The sequence below is a fragment of the Melospiza melodia genome, chromosome 2, assembly GCF_035770615.1.
Source record: "Melospiza melodia melodia isolate bMelMel2 chromosome 2, bMelMel2.pri, whole genome shotgun sequence".
In the NCBI taxonomy this organism is placed as follows: Eukaryota; Metazoa; Chordata; class Aves; order Passeriformes; family Passerellidae; genus Melospiza; species Melospiza melodia.
Window position 1 is genome coordinate 90,222,532 of NC_086195.1, and position 19,378 is coordinate 90,241,909.

Sequence of the window (19,378 nt, forward strand, 5' to 3'; positions counted from 1 at the left end):
AGAGCCAGCATTGTTTGCACAGCCAGAAGTCAGGCACAGTCTTTTTGTGACCCTCCAAATGTATGTTTAAAATGGACACATAAGCCCTCCCTTCTGGGTCTCCTGCTATGGAGGAAATTGATAATGTAGGTACTTACTTAAAGAAAAAACCCCTGGTATTTTGGGTACACACCAAGGTCCTAAGCTGGGAGCAAACAGCATCCCCTAACATAGGTGTGCTCAGTCTGGGGCAGCAGCCACAGCAGCTTGTGCCAGAATCTCTCCTTAGAGATGTTTGCCTCCATTCCATTTTTCACAAGTAAATTCAGCAGACATTTCAGATTTGAGCCCCCCTGAGCTTTGGGTTGCCCGATGTACAGCAATGCCAACACAAAATAACTGTTCATTTCAGTTTTGCTCTTCAGTAGGGAGAATTAAAAACTAGTATAGGAAGGCTTTTGATAACTTTAAAATACTTATTTTATTCATAGCAACAGAGGACAATGAAGAGTGTGGCGACAGCCTGGAACACCATGTGGTGTTCCTTGTTTTTCTTGCTAGAGAAGGTGAAGAAAAAGATTAGGCTGGGCTGTGACACTCCCTCGTGAGTGCTGCAGCAGTAGTTCCTGTGCTCCATCACTATTCGTTTATTTTAACACCTAAAAAAAGACCAGAACAGACTGCAAGAATGTTTCTTTCACAACAAGAAAGGGAAGATGTAGCACAACTGCAACCTTCTGCTAATTTATGTTTATATAGTCGTGTACTATATCTCATATACAAGAAGAGGGAAAAGACCTCTTTGAAGGTGAACTTTTGTTTAGCAATTTCAACACAAAAGAAGAGATACCTCAGGGTGTCCAGAGCACTCATAGGGATCTGGCACATATTACAAGTGCCACTGGAGAGCTGTGCCATTCTGCAGGAACAGTAAGATAACCTGTCCTTTCCTGGTCACCATCATCCAGCAATTCCTTCCTCAGTGAAAATCAAAACCAGATTGTTCTGTCTGAGTTCTGTGACCTGCAAGAGGGCTTTCTCAGAAAAGAGCCCAAAACATGACAGCACTGAGGGCTGGGGAGCAGCCATTCAAGGGTATCCTTAGCAAGACTGGCTGCAATTCCACTCTTCAGAAGTGGTATAAATGCTGTGTCAGTGACACTTAGGTGTCATTCAGACCTTTTCATACCTTGCTTAGTAAGTTGCAGGGCTGGAGGATGGCTCAGTTATACAGTGCTCTGTCAGATACCTGCTCACATATTAATGTTGAATTCATATTGAGCTCCTAAGTCTTTGCATTTCCCACTGCATTTACACCAGCCACCCATCAAGAGCACTAATTAGAGGAAAATATAGCTTATACCAATCATTTATTTCTCTGTAACACCCCTAGGCACAAACTTCCTAATGCCCTTTTCTCTCATTAAAATCCAATCAACTAAAAGTATTTTTTATTAAGTGGTCTATGAAATAATTTTTAAAATTTTAGAACAAAAGGATTTGAAGGCTATGGCCTGTTTGAAATATTTGCCAGCAGTGTACCTGGAGAAAGAAGAGATATGTGTATCTTCAACTCACAGGAGAGATATTGGGAAAATAGCCTCCAGAAAGGATGGCTGGTGTTTCAGAGCCTCAGTACCTGCTGTTCAATCCCAACATGCATCCTTCACATTGATGTTTGCAGCTTTGGAAGAAGAAAGTGAAAACAAAAGACCAAAGCAATGACAAGGAGGAGAAGCATATTAAAAAGTGAGAACAAGAAAACAAGGTAAAATGAGTCTTTGCTGATGCCAGGTGCAGGGGCAAAATAATTGTTTCAGAAAATGCTCTTGTCATAAAAACTCTTTGCCACAAAGGAAAGGAGAGTGGGGAGGCAACTCCAGCACTGGCTGGAATACTTGCATTCTTACTTGTGAAATAGTCTCATATAAATAGTCTTCATTTGAACTGAAATCCTGCTTGGAATTGTGCAATACATGGCTGTCAGAAGGTACTGGAAGCAGTCGTAGGACTTGGCTTGCCATTGCTGACACACTGTCTTAGTGCTTCAAAGAGGTTTATTGTCACTTGTGTGGTCACAGAGTGAAAAGGACAGACATACTGAGACACATTTCTTATGCCTTCCCCCAAACCTATCCCCACAAATGCCAGTGTTTCCTTAAATCCCATTTGAAGCACTGATTGAAATCTAAAACGATTTAAATTTTTTTAAAGAGATCTAAATAATTTTTCTGTGAAAATGAGGATTTTCATGTGTCTGCTTGTGGGATCAAAGCCACCCTTGTTCTGGACTGCGTGAGTTTGGTTTTCCTTCATGCAGGTTACTTTTTAGAATATTATGGGCTTCAAACTGGTTTAGCTATCATGTGGTGGTGTTGAGAGAGAAGAGAGATCACTTGGAACTCCAGCTCTTGGGTTGCCTTTCAGTAAAGAGCAGATAAGGCTGGTGCTGGCTCGCTCAGGAAGGAGAACATGGCTGGGCTAAAATGCCTGTCTGTGAAGCCACACGTGCCAGGCAGCCTGACAAACAAGGTCCATTATTAAAACCAGAAAAATATGTGGAGACAAGACCTGTCCTGCTCACTGGGGCTCATGTCTAACTAGCTGTACTTCTAGAGAAACCCCCCTAAGAATGAACAACTTCCCAGAGGTAGGCACCCCTCTCTCAGATATGTTGCTGGGCATCTGGCACTTCAAAAGCAGCAGATGGTTAAATGACACTCTGAACTTGCTCTTACTCCAGATTATGAGCATGGAGAAAAAGAAAGGAGGAGAGCTCAATGTTGCTTTTATTAGAGCCTTGCCTTTTTTTTTTTTTTTTTTTTTTTTTGCCCGGTTTTTAAAGGCCTCAGAGCAAAAGAAGGAATGAGTCACAGCAATAGCTTCTCATTAAACTAATGATAAGACATATAAACAGAGGGACCTCACTTGGCCATTGTTGCTGCTGTCCACAAAAGTAAGCCATAAGAAACTAAATCAGAAAAAAGTCATGTAGTGTGCCTCGGACTGGGTGTTCAATTAACCTTATACTGGAAATGCTAACATTTGATTTAAAAACAAGTTATGCATTTGCAGCAGGTGCCCTGTGGGTGGATAGGGTAAAAAAGCAGTGAAATCAAGTCTCGAGCTCTGCAGCTTGCACCTTTGCATGTATATGCACTGGGTAGTTGCACCTCATTTGAACTACATTTCCAAAGGCAAGGAGTTTGTCACTGTTCTCATTCCTCTGTTTTTAATACCAAGGCAATTACACAGGCACCTCCCTGGGTTATGGCAGGTGCTGAACACTTCTGAAAAATACCCTCTCAGTAAAAGCCATTATTTGCCAGCCTGACTCCATAAAAATCAACCTGCTAGAAAAAAAAAATTCTGAAGGGCCCTGTGCTAAATCCTGTCTCCAGAGAATACTCCCTGTTTGGTATAGAATATATATGAATGATCCTCATCCAAAGAGATTAAAAAGGAAATAAGGTGTTAATCTGCAGAAAAGATCTTATTGCAAAACTGTTCTAGGTCTACAGTGTCAGCCACAGATTGGAGGGAGAATAAGATCTTTGGAACTGAGAGAATAATACTGAAATTGTTTTTAGAACTGCAAACACTCAGCAGTGGTCAAACCAGACTCATTTTCAGCAGTGCTTCCTAGCTAATATTGACAAGCTTTTCAAACTGAAATTTTTAATTGAAAGGAATTAAAGCAGCAAGCGGTACTTTGAAACATTTTGGTAACATTTTATTTTAGATCTGGACTTGCAGTTCCTCATATGCTTGACAAAACTGTGGGCATAGCAGTATAATTGGCAGTCAGTTTAAAGTAAAGATGTGAACAGCAAGTTTTTCTAGCAACAACTGTATGTTATTGAGTAAGATCTCTATCCTCTCAGCCTGATAATTTTAAGTGTTGGAGCAATTCATGTTGAAGCCAGCTCTGACAAAAGCTTCTAGCTGCAACATATCTTTTTGTCTCATAAATGCCTTAAAACCAGCTGAAGCTCCTTCAGCTCCAGGGTTAATGTGAAGGAAATGAAGAAAAAATGTTCCATTCATTTCCTCTTCTTTGCATAAAGGCCAAGGTTTAACAGACAAAGAAGAATAATTTAGAATTTTACCTATTTTTGTAACAGGCAATTAGGAGAGCTCGTCTATACAAGGAATCTTAACAACAGAAAACAAAAAGAACAGAATGTTAAAAGCACCAAAATCTGTCAGGAAATGTAAGGCTGACACAAAAACTGCCCAACAGATTAAATTACCCAAATATGTGGTCTGTCCATTAAATTTATTGGCTACAAAATGGACAGCATTTTTATATGATAAAACATGACAGTTGAGCAACCATTTATTCCTGGCATTTGCTCAGTGTGCATTAGAAGTGCAAGTAGAAAAAATATTTTTTCACTGAGTAACCTTTGCTAATGAACAAGGCATTAACTTGGCAATGAAAAAATTAATTGCAAAGAGTTGAAGTTGGGTGGGGGGCTGAGTAGGGGGCTGCCAATAGACTGTAGGGGAGATATTTTTGAGCCTGCAGGTATAAGTAATTTTCTCCACTGTTTTTTTGTGAGAGACATTTCAAAAGTAGCAGTTAAAAATAAAAGGACATAATTATTATCAAACACCATCAAGCTGACAGACACTTCTGTATTAAGATGCAAATAAAATCTTCATGTCACAGATGATGACTCCTGTTATTTTCAATTCTTTGCCAAACCTGAATGTTTTAGGCCAACAGTTTTCTCAAGAAGAAAGTGCCTTAGTTTGAGCATGTTTGTTTCAAAGGGAGGGATTAAGGAGAAGTAATCTCTTGTTTTTCTCATCCAAAGTTTTACAATGCCTTTTAACTAAGAAGTCCTGTCATTATCACACGACATGTCCAAGATGACATTCATCTCTAATGACCTGGTACCAAAGCTATTCTTTGTGCAATCCCCATGCAAGTTCATTTGGCATCTTGGCTTCAGCTCCAGAAAAGGCTGATGTATTCAACCTTCTTTGTCTCTGTCTTCACAACATACGTCTCCCAGACCTCTGTGCTTATTGGAAGGCTTAAAGTGGCAGAGGGAACAGCAATGCAGATGAGTCAGAGGCTATTTGAGAGAACATGAGCAATAAGAGACTTTTCTCTATTGTACTTGAACGACTGTGCAAGCTGGAGGAAGCCTTTAACATCTGAGAAAATGCATCTTCTCACCAGAGAGTGGAAGTCTGCATCAAAATACAGACATGCAATGTTGTACAAACATCAAAAGTCTGGTATTTTCTAAGTGTGTTTGCCATCACACTCATCACTTTTTATTGTCTTTGTAGGCTGGATTGGTGAAGTCTTGCAGCAAGCCTTGTGCCTTACCTAACTCTCAGAAAGGCACCCAAGTGAATAGGGAAGCTGCATGGAAACAGTTATCAGCCAAAACTGAAACAGCAGTAAAGTTCAAATAATGGTGTCAAAAAGGTAAACACCTTCTAAAGGAATTTTAGTTTCATGTGGTTTAATATGAAGGAAATTTTTTAAAGAAATTAATGCTATTATTGTTGAAAGCCCACAACTTTGCTCTCTTAAATACTAAGAGAAAAAAGAATGTTCATCTCCTTTCCCCAGGCTCAAATTCTTCACAGCAGTATGGACTCTCTTCCCCAAAGGAAAGGAGGTTGACCTTCTGGTAGCGTTCCAAAGGACAGGAGATAGGCCAATGCTGGAGATTAAAAAAAACCACCACAGCCCATTAGGCAGTGGGAAAGAACAGAAAGATGGATCTGGAGAAAATAAATGTGGAAAACTGCCCTGAAATGTGTGATTAATCCCAATTTCACAACCTTCTGAGTTTTAAGTCCAAGAATACATTTGAACATTTCTAAATTTGAACTTTGTCAACCAAAAGATCTGATCTATGCAAGTAGTTGATTCACAAGAGACAAAAAGAATTGATGTTATGCAATGAGTAATGAAGTTACTCACAGTCCTTATTATCCAGTGTCCCAAGCAGGAGAAAGTATGAAAGTAATTGATGAAAATCAAGTCTTTTTGGATGCAAACATCAAGGCAATTGTTGAAAAAGAAATTTATATCAATAACTGCAAATACAGCAGGTAGCTGAAGAAGAATCACTTCTTACAATTCTGAATTTTAGTAGCAGTGAAAAAGTCAAAGAGACTGAGAAAACCTTTCTTCTACCAGTAAACTGACTTGAAAATAAATGACTGATAGAGGTTGAATTGAATAATAATTGCAGCTAAGTAGTCTAATATGACTAAACACAATGTGTTCTCCAACAGAAGAATTACCTACTTATGCAGTATTGTGAAAAGACAATTTTAGACATAAAAGCTGTTTCTCAACATCAGTAGTATTTATCTAAATAGAAAAAGTCCCTAAGCTCAAAGTGCCACTAATAATTATATGTTTCTGTAAAAGAATTTCACAGAGATTACCATTTAAAATACATCAAGCTTTTAAATTCTGGACATGTTACCTAGCATGAATTTGGAGATGAACTGAAAAAAACCTCACCATGTTAAACACATTCTTGACTATTCATTATGCTTTCTTAGTGCTCTTAATAAATATGATGGCCTAGTTTGAGACAATTTGCACACGGGCCTTATATATAATTTCCCTTTATTTATGAATGATTTTTCTTTCGTCTGAAGTTTTTCAGAAAATGAAATGCTGGGATTGGAAAGCTCCAGAAGTACCTTGACAAAAAAAAAAAAAAAACAAAAACAAAAACAAAAGAAACCAAACCAACCAAAACTGTGCAACAAAACATACCAGTTTTGTGTATGAATCTCTATACTGAATCATTACTTTGTCTCCTTGGCCAAAATACATCTAATGGATTGGCAGGCGTGAGATGGTTCTTTGTTGAAACTTAATTCCACATCACATATGGGTTTTGAGAAGAAAAAGTACAATCAAGGTAATTATTCAAACTTCTGTGATGTAGTGTATAAGTAAAATAGCCCAGTAACAAACTGCATTTCACGTTAAACAGGCCTGGTGTAAATCCCACCAGCCTAATCACAGAGAGGCCAGAAGATCACCAAGTGAGGCAGTTCATCACTCCACACACTCATCACCATACCTGAATTTTACAATAAGCTATTTTCTTGTTATATAGGACAAGAAGTTATTTTATAATTTTCTTGGTTTCAGAATATTTCAGATTCCTCTACCAAACTGGGACAAAACCCAAGAACCTCAAAGAGAGCAAAATTAAACAACCTTCCTCCCCTACAAATATAGATTTAAAGTAGTAGAAATGCTTACTTTTACATGCTGATCTTTTTAATTTAAAAAAAATCTTACTTTTCAATGTAATTATATTTCAGAAGGAAAGTATTTCTGAAATGAAAAAGCAGACCACTTCCTTTTGGAGATACTGGAACAAGATATTAAAAAAATGTCAAACTTTTTGACTTGGAATAAAATACTGAAAGCAATCCTTTGTCATAAAAAGAAAAGTATGGTTTTGACAAATTGAAATTTTCAAAATAAAAAAAAGAATATGTGTCTTGTAAATCACTTTCAGCTCGACACACCTCCAGGATGTATCACAATGAGCTGATTCTTATGTGATTGTGCATATGAATTAAGGGCAAATTCAGCTGTGGGCTGACATACAGATGGCCTCCTATGACCTTTGGACTTCTAAATGTAAAAAATAAACAAAATGAGACCATCAAAAAGATATCTCATACTGTAATATTCCTTTCAGGGAGCTGTGAAAATATTTTTCTTTTTGATTCTGTCTGGAATGCTGCAAGGTGACTACCAGAATATGTCCTTTGTTAAATAGATTAATTTCTTGCACTATCCCCATTACTTTTTTGATATATATTCAATTGCACATCTATTACTAGGTGTGTTTCAATTACAGAGGATGCTACCACAACTTGAAGAGCTATGAACTGAGAGCTCAATCAGCCAACAAAGCACCTGCAAATATAATTTGTAAGTATAATGAGTTAATTTTTTCTCCATACTTACAGCCTCATGCCCCCAGCAATTGCAGTGCTCCACTGGAAGTGGGAGCTGCATGTGGCCCTGTATCCCAGCAGCAGCCAGCAGGTCACAGCAGATTGCACAAGTGCCTGGCTGGGTTATCTCAGGGTGAGCTGGCCTCCGCTTCCCCGGGCTCCTTGCTAGAACATTGAGCATCTGAGCCAAACCCCAGCTGGGATTTTCTTGAACGGGAAACCTGGGGCAAAAAATCTGCTCATTTTCTACCCTTCCCACTATGGGACTCCAGGTAAGAGGTCAAAATATCCCAAACAAAATATTAAGGCGCTCCAAATGTAACACTGATATGGTGGTTTCACAGTGACTACTGAGCTCTGGTTCATCCCAGGGCAGAGGCTCAGTCTTGGCAGGGATGGGAAGGAGCTGGCACAAGGCAGGCTGTGCCCAGGACACCCTGTCCTCCCTTGGGCCACAGAGCACTTGGCTCTTTGCCATTCTTCTTCTATACATGCAGTTTACTGAATTCAAGTGCACAGGAAATCAGATGTCATTGGCCATTGCACTCTTATTTTCCTCTTTCTGCTGATGGAAATTTCTTATCAGTCTGACACACAAAATAGCAGGCAGGGCAGCATGCTATCAGAGCTGGCAGGCTGGAGGAGCTGAGGATGTCTTGTCATATGTCATTTTGGACAAGGGAGAAATGGCACAAAGCAACGCGGTTAAAAGGCAATTTTCACACAAAGGACTCAGGAAAGGAAACCTGGCTGACAACAAATGGATTGGAGGTCGGAGGGAACACCAGTCAGTCACCACAGACACATAATATTTTCCATGGAAATACAGCTGAGGAGGAGGAGGAGGGGATGGAGGACCAGAGTTTGCTGACAGCAGAGCAGATGGCTCAGGCAGTGAGAGGGCAGTGCCACCCAGTCAGCAATAGGACAATTTGCAAGGTAATTTTAGAGTATGTCTTCACATTTACTTGTCACAGTCATGTGATAAAAGATCAATAAACCTTCTTTATAAGTGATGCTTTGTTGTCATTTATCTATTTGCTTATACAAATATGTTTATAGATCCATAAACATTGTGCTGTGCCCAGTGATAAAACTGTAAAATATTTGCCAAAGCAAGAGGTGAATGATATTTTTAAAGCCATTAAATCTTTTCTGTAGAGTTTTAATTTGGAACAGATTTCTTGTAATTATCATTGCTATTATTACTTTATGTTGTGCATTGTTATTGTATCTATAGATATATATAGAGAGAGCTTGTCACAGAATAAAATGTAGTCCCTTACCCCACAGAAGGTCACTATTTAAATTTAAGACAAAGATTATCAACAACATCAGAGAGATGAAGAGGCTTCTTCAAGGAAACATTCTAATTGGCAAGATGGAAGGGAATTTCAGATTGACAGAAGAAGAGAAGCTTTCCCACAGCTTTTTATAGATATTAGGTAAAGGAAAATTAGAAGTGTTCTAAATGACAGCAAGATAAAGTAGATGTTTATGGCATTATGTCGACAGCATGGAAGAGAATGGAAGAAAGCTATCACGAATGTGTTCAGAATTTAGCAAGCAGGTTATTGGAAGCAGTAGAGCAATCAAAGAAAACAGTGGTGCTTGAAGAATGGAATGACAGGTGACAGGCAGAGTAGAGCCTGGCCATGACAGGTTTTGAAAGTAGACACATCACTTGAAAGAAGTGAAATAAGAGAAACAAGATGCATGACATGGAAAATAATAGGTAAAGGGGAGCACTCTGAACAGGTAAGGGGAAAAATGTGTTTATCAATGCTGGAGAAAAAAAACATTTGCAACAAGCAAGAGAAGCTGATAATGAGAGCTCTAAAAGAGATTTAGCCATGTGGATGGAGATTGCAAGTATGAAATTGCTGCAATTGCTGCTCAGGGTGAAGTTCAGAATGTCAGGGGATGCAGAGAAGCTATAGATGAAGTTGATGATCAGGCTAAGGACACAGAAATGGGTGCTACCTGAAGGAATTAATAATAGAAGAAGGGAGTGATAAATCACTCTGCTAAGTATAGGTGAAAGCTGCATGTCCATGAGGAGATGTCAGAGAAACAGGCTGAGATCTGTGTGTATCCAATTCCAATCTATTCCAATAGAAGAAGGCTGGTTAGACACATGTCTTGTTGGAGACTGAAGGGAGATCCAAGGGAAGACAGTCAGAGCCACCAGAAGAAGACAATGTTTTTGGAGGAATAAGTCATGTAAAAGATGAAAAAAGTCATCTTTTGCTACAGGAGTCAAACACTCCTGTAGCAAAAAATGCCAGGCTCCTCTGTGAGGAATCACTGAGTAAGAGCTTAAGGACATAGTGTAAAAGATGGAAACTACCTCCACAAGAAGATACAACCAAAATTTAGGAGTAAGGCTCTTTCCAAGGGGCAGGGCAAGAGATAATAGTTGGAGGAGGCAAATAAATTTGAAAGAAAAGTGTAGAGATAGATGTAATGAGAAGTTTTCTGTATGTTGAGAAAAGATTTCCAGGGCAGTATGAGAAGAAAGGATAAGTGTAAATGAAAGGATAAGAAAAGTTCTGGGGTCAGCAGTAAGGACTCTGCAGGAGAAGTGAATTTTAACATTGTCTTAGGTACTTTATTCTGCCTTAGTGACTTATTACTCATGGGTTTGTGAGCTGCTTAACTAGATCAGTTTCCCCCCTCCAGAGCAGAAAGAATCATTAAAGATTTTTAAAAGTGAATCAAGGGTTTTTCTAACTCTCATTCTGATTCAAAGTCAAAGGGGAGTCAAAGGAAGAAGACTGTAGAGGATCACAGAAGCAGTACCTTTGATTGCTTGTCACAATTTAAAGGTCAGTCATGATGCTGGATTGTCAGAAGGTTGATCCTATACAGGAGAAATTGAAATGATAAAATTACTTTTTTAACTCCAAACAATGAAAGTGACAGTGTCTTCTGTGACCTGAGTGCCATCATTTTGCTGTTGGCTTAATAAAAATTTCTTTCTTGAAGAAAGAAATTAGGAGAGCTTGGATCAATGTCTATGGCTCCAAAATCATATTAAGGCATAGATGTTTTGCTTTTGAAGACCAAGTGACGCAATGATAAAATCAGTGGGTTGTATGATATTAATTTCCAAAAAAAAAATGAAATCCTCTATGATTTAAGACAAGTCTGCATTTACTGGATAATCTGGTAGATAGAGAGATCCAAATAATACTAATTAATCTCTTTCAAGTTGGGGTGAGTTTCCACTCCGTGTTGACCTCTGTATCACCATCTCTTTGTCCTTGACCATATGGAAGGCGGATGAAGTAGTACATCACATCTTTTTAACTGCTTTGAAGCCAGGACAGAAAGAGAAAGATTCAAAGGGGAATTGGAAGAGGAAATACTAGATAAGGTCAAACTTTTAGGTGTCTGAATTACAGCAGTTGTATCATACATTTTTGAGTGTGAATCCCTTACCTAAACATGAATATGTTTTGCTATTTGAGATGCCTTAAGTACAAGTCAGTCACTTCACTGTTGGTAATGAGGGCATGGGTTTCCCTTAGGTATGGTACAACATTTGCCAGTCCTGATGGAGGTCTCTGATGTTCTGTGAAGCCTCAAAAGTCTCCAGGGCATATGTGTGGACAACTGAGGAGATTCCCTTCTGTCTGCAAAACCAGGGGAACAGGGAATTTTCATTCTGGGATAAAAAACCCCAAACAACATTTTGAAGTCAGATTTTTTCTTTCTCTATTCATTTTCTCTGTCATTTTCCAGAAAGAAATTGGAGATTTTTTTTTTTTTTTTTGATTCTGTGCTGGTTTACTCTGAAATAAAATGGTCATCAGGATTCAGAGTTAATGACTTAACCAGAACATGTTGCTTATCATTTCAATGCAGTTTTATTCTCACATTTTAGATACCTGTTTGGTACTTCTAAAATGTGAATTATCCTCAGACTGGCCCATTCACTATGCACTTCTCTAGTAGTGCCTTTTCCTGTTGTTTGATCATAAGAGGAGCCTACATAGACACTCATTTTACAGATTATTATTTTGGAGCAGAAGAATTAAATCGATGGCTGGGATTCTTTTTTCTCCAACCACAAATGTCTATGGCAGAGATATTTATTTCTGGATTAATTACATTAGACTCCATTTGTGCTCACCAGGGAGAAATAAGGACACAATTAATTTGACCTATTTTGCTCTAATCTCATTTGAGCAAGATAAATTTTGTCCTAGAGGTGCCTATTAAGGGAGTTCATGGTAACAAGAGCAAATGTAAATGCCCCAGCTCTGGATATCCTAAAGAGTCACACTTTAAATGTGTAAATAGATCTGCCTGTACCCAGATTCCAGAGATTCATTAGGTGATCGGTAAGATCTGATTAACTCCTGTCTTCCCCTTGTGCCTCCCCATTTGGCTCAGCAGAGGGGACAGTGTCCTCAGTCAGGGAGAGCTGCTGAAGGAGGGTAAACCTGCAGGTGACCATGTCCCTGATCACAAAGGGTTTGGTTAGGATGGGATTGGGAAGGATCCCATTGGGAAGGTTTGGGAAGGATTCTCACCATTCACTCCCACAGTTCCTACAAATCCAATGGGAAGTGCTAACCCCTCATTGGTGGCAATGAATGTGCCTGGGACAGTGAGGTGATGGAAGGCCTCTGGCTTGTGAGGGAGGAGAAAGGAAGCAGGCATTCCTAATGTGTCCTGATGACTCTGAGAAACCCAATCCAGAAATCCCTCAGTCTGTTCCCAGATCCTTCCCCTTTCGCTGGCTGTGCTGGAGATGCCTTTTCAAATCCCCTGGCTCTGTTGTTTGTGTAAGGCTCTGCCAAAGACCAGAACCTCCAACAGGGCAGCAGAAGTGATCATCCTTCACTGTTTTTTTCCTTAATCAATTGTCATTTGTGCCTACAAGACAAAATTACCAACTCCAGCTGCCAGTGGACGCAAGCTGGAGAAAGTGATGAACGCATTAAACCTTTTAGACCTAAGCTAGAAACAGAGAATTTAGCCAGTCTTAGGAGATCTCTGCCTCACATGGAGTACAGATATTAGTGATTTGGCTCTTCTTTCTGTCTCTTTGCTCCTTTTGTATTTGTGGGCCTTCTCACTAACAGAACACAAGAGAAAACCTGTATGGAAGTACTGTTCTGGAGGATAAGAAAACACTTTGGGAAAAAAATGGGTTTTGGAGACCTGCATTTGTCATGGAATTGCCCAGGGAACAGCTCATTAATTGAAGTAAATTTAAGTAAAGTGTACACTCTCAGTGGTATATCTGTATAGATACAGAAGTGACTAGTACTTAATTACTTAATGTGTTTAAAAGGGAGCTGCTAACAATGAGAAAATGCCCCTGTGATCAAGCTCTTTCCACTTTGAGATAAGCCAAGCCAATAGGGAAAAACATTCCTATGAATTATTTTTGCACTCCATCACCTATATCTATCCATCAGAGATTTCAGATTAATTTCTTCAAATTCACACTTAGCAGAGAGCCTGCTTTGTTTCCAGCTGGATCAGTCCCCTGCACTGGGTCACTGTTGATGCTCAGGAGCAGGGCAAGAACAAGAGCTGGGCTTCAGCTGAGAAGGGGAGACATTTTCTTTTTGGCAACTGCTAATTGGCAATTAAACTGTTAATTAAGGGTGGGCTGCCCTCCACAGCCCCTGCCATGCTTTTGGAAGTATGCATCCCTGAAACTGCTCGCTAGACTGTGAATTGCAGGTACCTGTTCTGGTGGGTGGGAATTGATTGGGACAGGGAGCAAAGGGAGAGCATGGCAAATGTGTGGACATTAGCTCAGAGAACCTCTAAGGCTGGAAAAGACCCTTAACATTACTGAGTCCAACCATTAAACATGGTGTTTCAAACCAGGTTTGTTCATACCATAATTAGAAATATTATTAGAGATTAAAAAAACCCTGAAATTCCAAATGCACTTAGTGTGGCTATTCCCATTTATAATTTTCCAATTTTCTCATTATTTCAAAAATAATGGTTCAAGTGTTAACAAAGTAAGCATAAGTTTCTTTATCCTCCCCTTCCCAAGGCTCTAATTGACTCCTAGTCCTACTCCTCTAATCTCCTCTCTTTCCCAAATTGCTTAATGTGTTAGCAGCAAAATGTACAGACACCACTGTGAATGTTTCCTAGGTCAACCTGGGGGTTTACATGCACAGGGGAGTTTTGTGGGCTGCAGATTGCCATGTTGGAGGTTAAAATAAATTTACTTATAAAATATTAGAAACTGTATAGGTTACAGTTTGATTGTAACAGAGAAAGATGGCTATCTCCAGATAAAGGTTGAGACACTGGAGGGCCTGAGGGTTGGTCCAAGCTGGAAAATAAGAACAATTAATAGCTTGCCATGTGGACATAGAGAAATAATCCAATGAGGTGTTAGGGGACTCCAGACCATAAATCTTCATCGGTCCAAGAGGCACATGCAGGGCACAGAAAGAGCACATGAAGATTGGGTGCACAGGCTGTATAAAGGCCCAGATATTTCCTTCTTTGGGATCCCTCTCCAAGGAGAAACACCTTGAGGTGAATTAAACCAACTCACAAAACCTAGGTGCTGACCTCTTCCTTAACAACCAGAGTACCCTGAGTGGGAAGATGACAAGGGGTGAAATTAGAGAAAAAATTGGAAAGTTATATTCTAACAGAAGTTTTAAAAGTACAGGAATTATAGGATGAAATGCATTTCCTGCACTCTGGCTGGAATGCAGCTGGCATGCTCAAAACCTCTTCCACAAGGACTCCCCACACTCACAGTGAGCAACCTTAAGCACAGGTTAAGGGGGATTAAATGGGTGTGGAGTGGATTGGAGTGGAGACAGGGCTGCCAGGCTGTGCTGAAATCCTTGCAGGAATGGGAACCTGATGGTACCAAGTAGCTGATAAACCACATAGCAGCAGCCAGCCAAGGGAGATAGGAGAAGAGGCCTTGCTACTGAAACAGCAATTGTGGTGAAATCACTCTCCTTGGATGGACTTGGCTTGTTATAATCTAATTGAAACACCAACACACTCAAAGTTACTCACCTCAAGATATGACCACCCCTCATGGGCAGACACTCCATATTTTTGACCATTTTTCTAAGAGCAAAGTGAGAGAATTTTATACCAAGTAGCAATAAAGATATGTGTGACTAGAGTCACTCAAGCTCCATCTAAAAGTAAGTTAAGAATAGGGAGAAGTTAGTGAAGACTTCATTGTAACTTCTGGGGTCAGTCAAATAGGCTGGACCTATCTTTTCCCCCATAGGGGTGACTCTCAGGTAAGAACCCTATTCTGTGTGTGCTGAATGGTTATCTTGAGTCATTTTTGTTGGTTATTAGAGCTTGTTTGTGTATTGCTTTGAGTATATTTTTGCAGTCAGTTACTATCAAGTCAGTCTTTGACCCTTAACCTGTCACAGTGTTACTATCAAGTCAATGTTTGACGCTTAGCCTGTCACAATTTCAGTGTGTGAGTTAATTAGCAGTGTTACTATGTAAACTGTCGGGGTGAGCCCTTCGCGGTGCCGCCAGTCGCTGGCAGTGGATAAAGTACTCAGCTAAAAGTGCGGAGACACAGGAGAGGGTTTCTCTTATGCTGTTGGCATGTGTCCCAGCCCTCCTTTCATGCGACACCTCGCTGACCTGGGTTAGTTGGCTCAGGCACCGTGGATGGTGTAAGAGCGCTGCAGAGGACAAGCTGCTCTCTCTGGCCACATGTCCACATTGTTGCAGGCTGCTGCTAAAAGTTGCGGTTAATGGTGCTAACTTTTATTTATCCTTCAAAGAGTTTTGGGAGTGAGGGAGAGGAAGGTTGCAGGAAGGGTCTGTAGGTGCAGCTAGAAAAACTTCTGGAGACTGCCTGGGAGGAAAGGCTTGGTGGATCTTGCAGCTGGCTCCCCTGAGCTCTTGGTGCATTGCCTTAGAAGAAAACTCAGATAGAAAACGGATTTTCCAGTTCAATAGCTGCTTTGGAAAAGGTGAACATGACTTTTCACTCTCATTTCAGTTCCCAAAGAACACAGAAGAGAGAAAGAAGAGCCTAAGGTAAACCATGGGAAGAGATGACAAATGACTCCCCTGTAACCAGGGCAAGTACAAAGCTGAAGGAAGGAAACTGAAAACAACTCACATAAATTATCCTTATGTCCCTCAGCAACATCCTATCATTTTAGAAGATTTTTTTTAGCTTTCCATACCCATGAAGTTTAGGATCAAAGCAGACCTTTTTAAAATAAGCTTATCTGAAGGCGGATTTGGAGCACAAGCAGTGGACTGGGATTCTGGGACCATGTAGGAAACCTAACAGGAAAGCTCTGTGCTAGAGAAATGAAAGACAATGAGCAGGACTAAGAGTACTGCCCAGGCAGGTATACACACGTCTTCTTTCTTTCCTTATTCATAAGGAGCATTTCCTCTCTCCCTGGTAGAAAGGTATTTGCAGACATTTAAATAAAATGTTCTTGTAGGCTGCTTTCATTAGTGAAGCTGCAAGCAAACAAGGTGGTGGGTACCTTTAGCACACTGCTGGTGCATTTCCTTGAGGCTCAGAGTGCTTGACTAAAGCTACAGTGTAGTCCAGGACCTCCAGCATACCCCTCCCTTTGAAATTAAGAGAGGATATGCTGGGAGGTCTATCCCAACGTGCATTCATTGCAAATCTTGCAATTCCTACATTATTGAATCCATGCATCATATAAGACAAAAAGTTTCTTAGTCTTATTTGTATACCTGAATGGAAAAAGGTTTAGATTACTTAGGTTATCTTTGCTATGTCTGATCCTGAAGGAAGATTGCCATAAAAACATTTGCTCATAACAGTTTTTAAAAGGGTTTATAATATCTGTTTCGCTTAACTATTTGGGATTTGGTAAAGAGAAGTCAGCTGAAGACTCTATTTTGTAGCACTCCACTCTGCAAAGGGTATAGGGAAGTGGCACCATAAGAATGATGTAACAGCCATTTATTAAATTCAACCCATATTTTGGGGGGTTCTTCAAGAAAGATGGAACCTGGTTAATTCAGATTGCCATGCTTGCCAGCAATTTAGTTTATTTATGTCCATTCGCATTTTAAAAATACAGAGATTGCACCAGGGTAGCCATACAGCTTCCAAATTCAAGTTGAAAAAGTTTACGGAGAGGCAATGCCATATATTGCACCAGCTTAAGAGGCTGGAAAGAACAGTCTCTCAGGTGTATGGGCTTTTGTTCAAGCAAACTGCAAAACTTGTACCCAAAAGCCTTTCTGGGTTTCACAACTGGTATTGATGGGTCTGAGATATTATCACTCCTTACCAACCAGGGAACAAAAGAACAGGCAGCTTTTCTGGAAGGCATGCAGCTTTACAAGCACTTGAGGTCTTCTCCTTCAGGAACAAAGCTGATACTTTGGCCAGGGAACCAGCAAAACATAGATGGTCCCATTAAAAATCTTATCAAGGTGGAAAAGGTAATATAAGTGCCAGGGAGAGGTCTGGAGAGCACCAGAAATACTCTTGAGGAGATAATGCTCATCTTTGCCTGCACCTTGCCCTTAAAAGCTTTCAGCTTTGATGGATAATCAACATCCCACAAGATGGGGGACAAAGACACACAGTGCTTTGTGGCAGCTGCAGGACAAACCAAATTAATTTTTTCTCATTTAAGCTTCTCAAAAGAGAAGATTTTTGTTCCTCTTGTAAGAACAAAAAGCCCACAGAGGAAATGGCAGCAAAGTTAATGGGAAATAGGGAAGTTAAGGAAACACTGCAATTCAGGAGAGTAGAGCTTTAGTGTTCAGTATTCAGAGTAGAGCTCTTCTTATGAAAAGAATAGTACAAACAACTGGATGCTTGGAAAGTTGCAGACAAAACAAGCATTGTTTTTCAACAAAACTACCTCGTTTTTCAACTTGAGAATTTTTATGAGCAGATAGTCAAGAGTGCTCAAAGCAATGGGGACCTGTGGCCAGCTATTATTATCTCCCTTTGAAACTCAGCAGGTTTCAGCTCTGGGACAACAAATTCAGTACAACTGTGTCATATTTCATATCCCTAATCACTCACAAATCTCTGGAAATATTGTTATAATGGACTGCCGAAGACTACGTTAAGAGTATTTGGTAATGAGCCCTGGAAGCACTGGGACACAAATTTAGCAAGCCCAAGGTTGGTTAACACCAGAGGATCAGCTAATAGGCCTGGTCCTGTCCAAAAAAAACCACCCTCACATTTGGGGGGGTGATAAGGTCACTGTACTACACATAGAGAAGTAGATGGGGAAACTGATGTGGATTTCTCCTCACATGTAAACGGCAAACCCATTTGTGGGATTTTGTTTGCTCAAGCAAAGGGGGTTACTTGGTGGGTAATTTGGAGAGCTGGGAAGACCCAGTGTACACCTCAAGGAGATTTAACCATGGGGGACATATAATTTGTGGGGTTAAGTTGCAGGAGAATGTGACAGTGACCTGGGATGGGCTGGTGTTGGTGTCCGATGAGCAAGTGTGCTGCTTCTCCTGTCCTGAGCACCCATCCTGATGGAATGGGGCCCAAGGCACGCATGGACTGCTTTTGAACATCTGGAGAGGTGGAGGAAACTGATGAAGTGGGACAATAATATCTATCTGTGGAAGGATTAGGGATAGTAGTTAATGAAAATGTATTAATATGTATGTTGGGTAAAAAGATGGTTTAAAAATGTAGTTTTAATTGTATGTGTGGGTAAGAAGGGATTTCATTAATGAGAAAATAAATACAATGGAATAGGTAGAAAAGACATAAAATTATATGGGATCTGAGCATGACACAAATGATAGGAAGTGAAGTGTGTATTGGGTCTGGCTGAGATGGAGTTAATTTTCCCTCACAGTGCTGAGTTTTGCTTCGGTAGCTGGAAAGGTGGTGATAACACAGCAGTGCTTTGGCTGCTGCTGAGCAGGGCTGGCACAGCATCACTGCTGTGCCCCCAACATTCCCTCAGCATTAGGATGGGAGTGGGCAAGATCCTGGGAGGGGACACATCTAGGCCAATTGACCCAAATTAACCAAGGGAATATTCCATACCATATGATGTCAGATTAGACATAAAATCTAAGAAAAGGGGGAGGAAGCGGGTGGTGACATCTTTAATTTACAATGTTTGTATTCGAGAGCAACCATCACATGTCCTGAAGCCCTGCTTCATGGGAAGTGGCCTGATCTTGCTGATGGGAAGCTGAGAATAAATTGGTGTTTTCTTTGCTGGTGCATGTGCAGACTTTCACTTTTGCTTAATAAACTGCCTTATTTCAACCCATGAGTTGTTGTCCATCATATTTTCTCTCCCCTGTCCAGCTGGAAAGGGGGAGTGATACGAGAAGTTTTGTGGGCACCTCCATCCAAGGTCAAACCACCACACTGACTGATAAATGTGTAAACAAAGTTATAAGGTCATAAAAAAAAGAAGCATGAACTTTGAAT

General features: G+C 40.2%; 1 long non-coding RNA gene across 1 annotated transcript in view; it reads right to left on the bottom strand.

The window, feature by feature from the left end:
• Positions 1 to 420: 420 nt before the first annotated feature.
• The window catches only part of LOC134414567 (uncharacterized), a 94,942-nt gene continuing 75,984 nt past the window's right edge, over positions 421 to 19,378 (bottom strand). The window contains exon 3 of the long non-coding RNA XR_010026798.1: positions 421 to 638. This is a non-coding gene — a long non-coding RNA (uncharacterized LOC134414567). The remainder of the gene's footprint in view (positions 639 to 19,378) is intronic.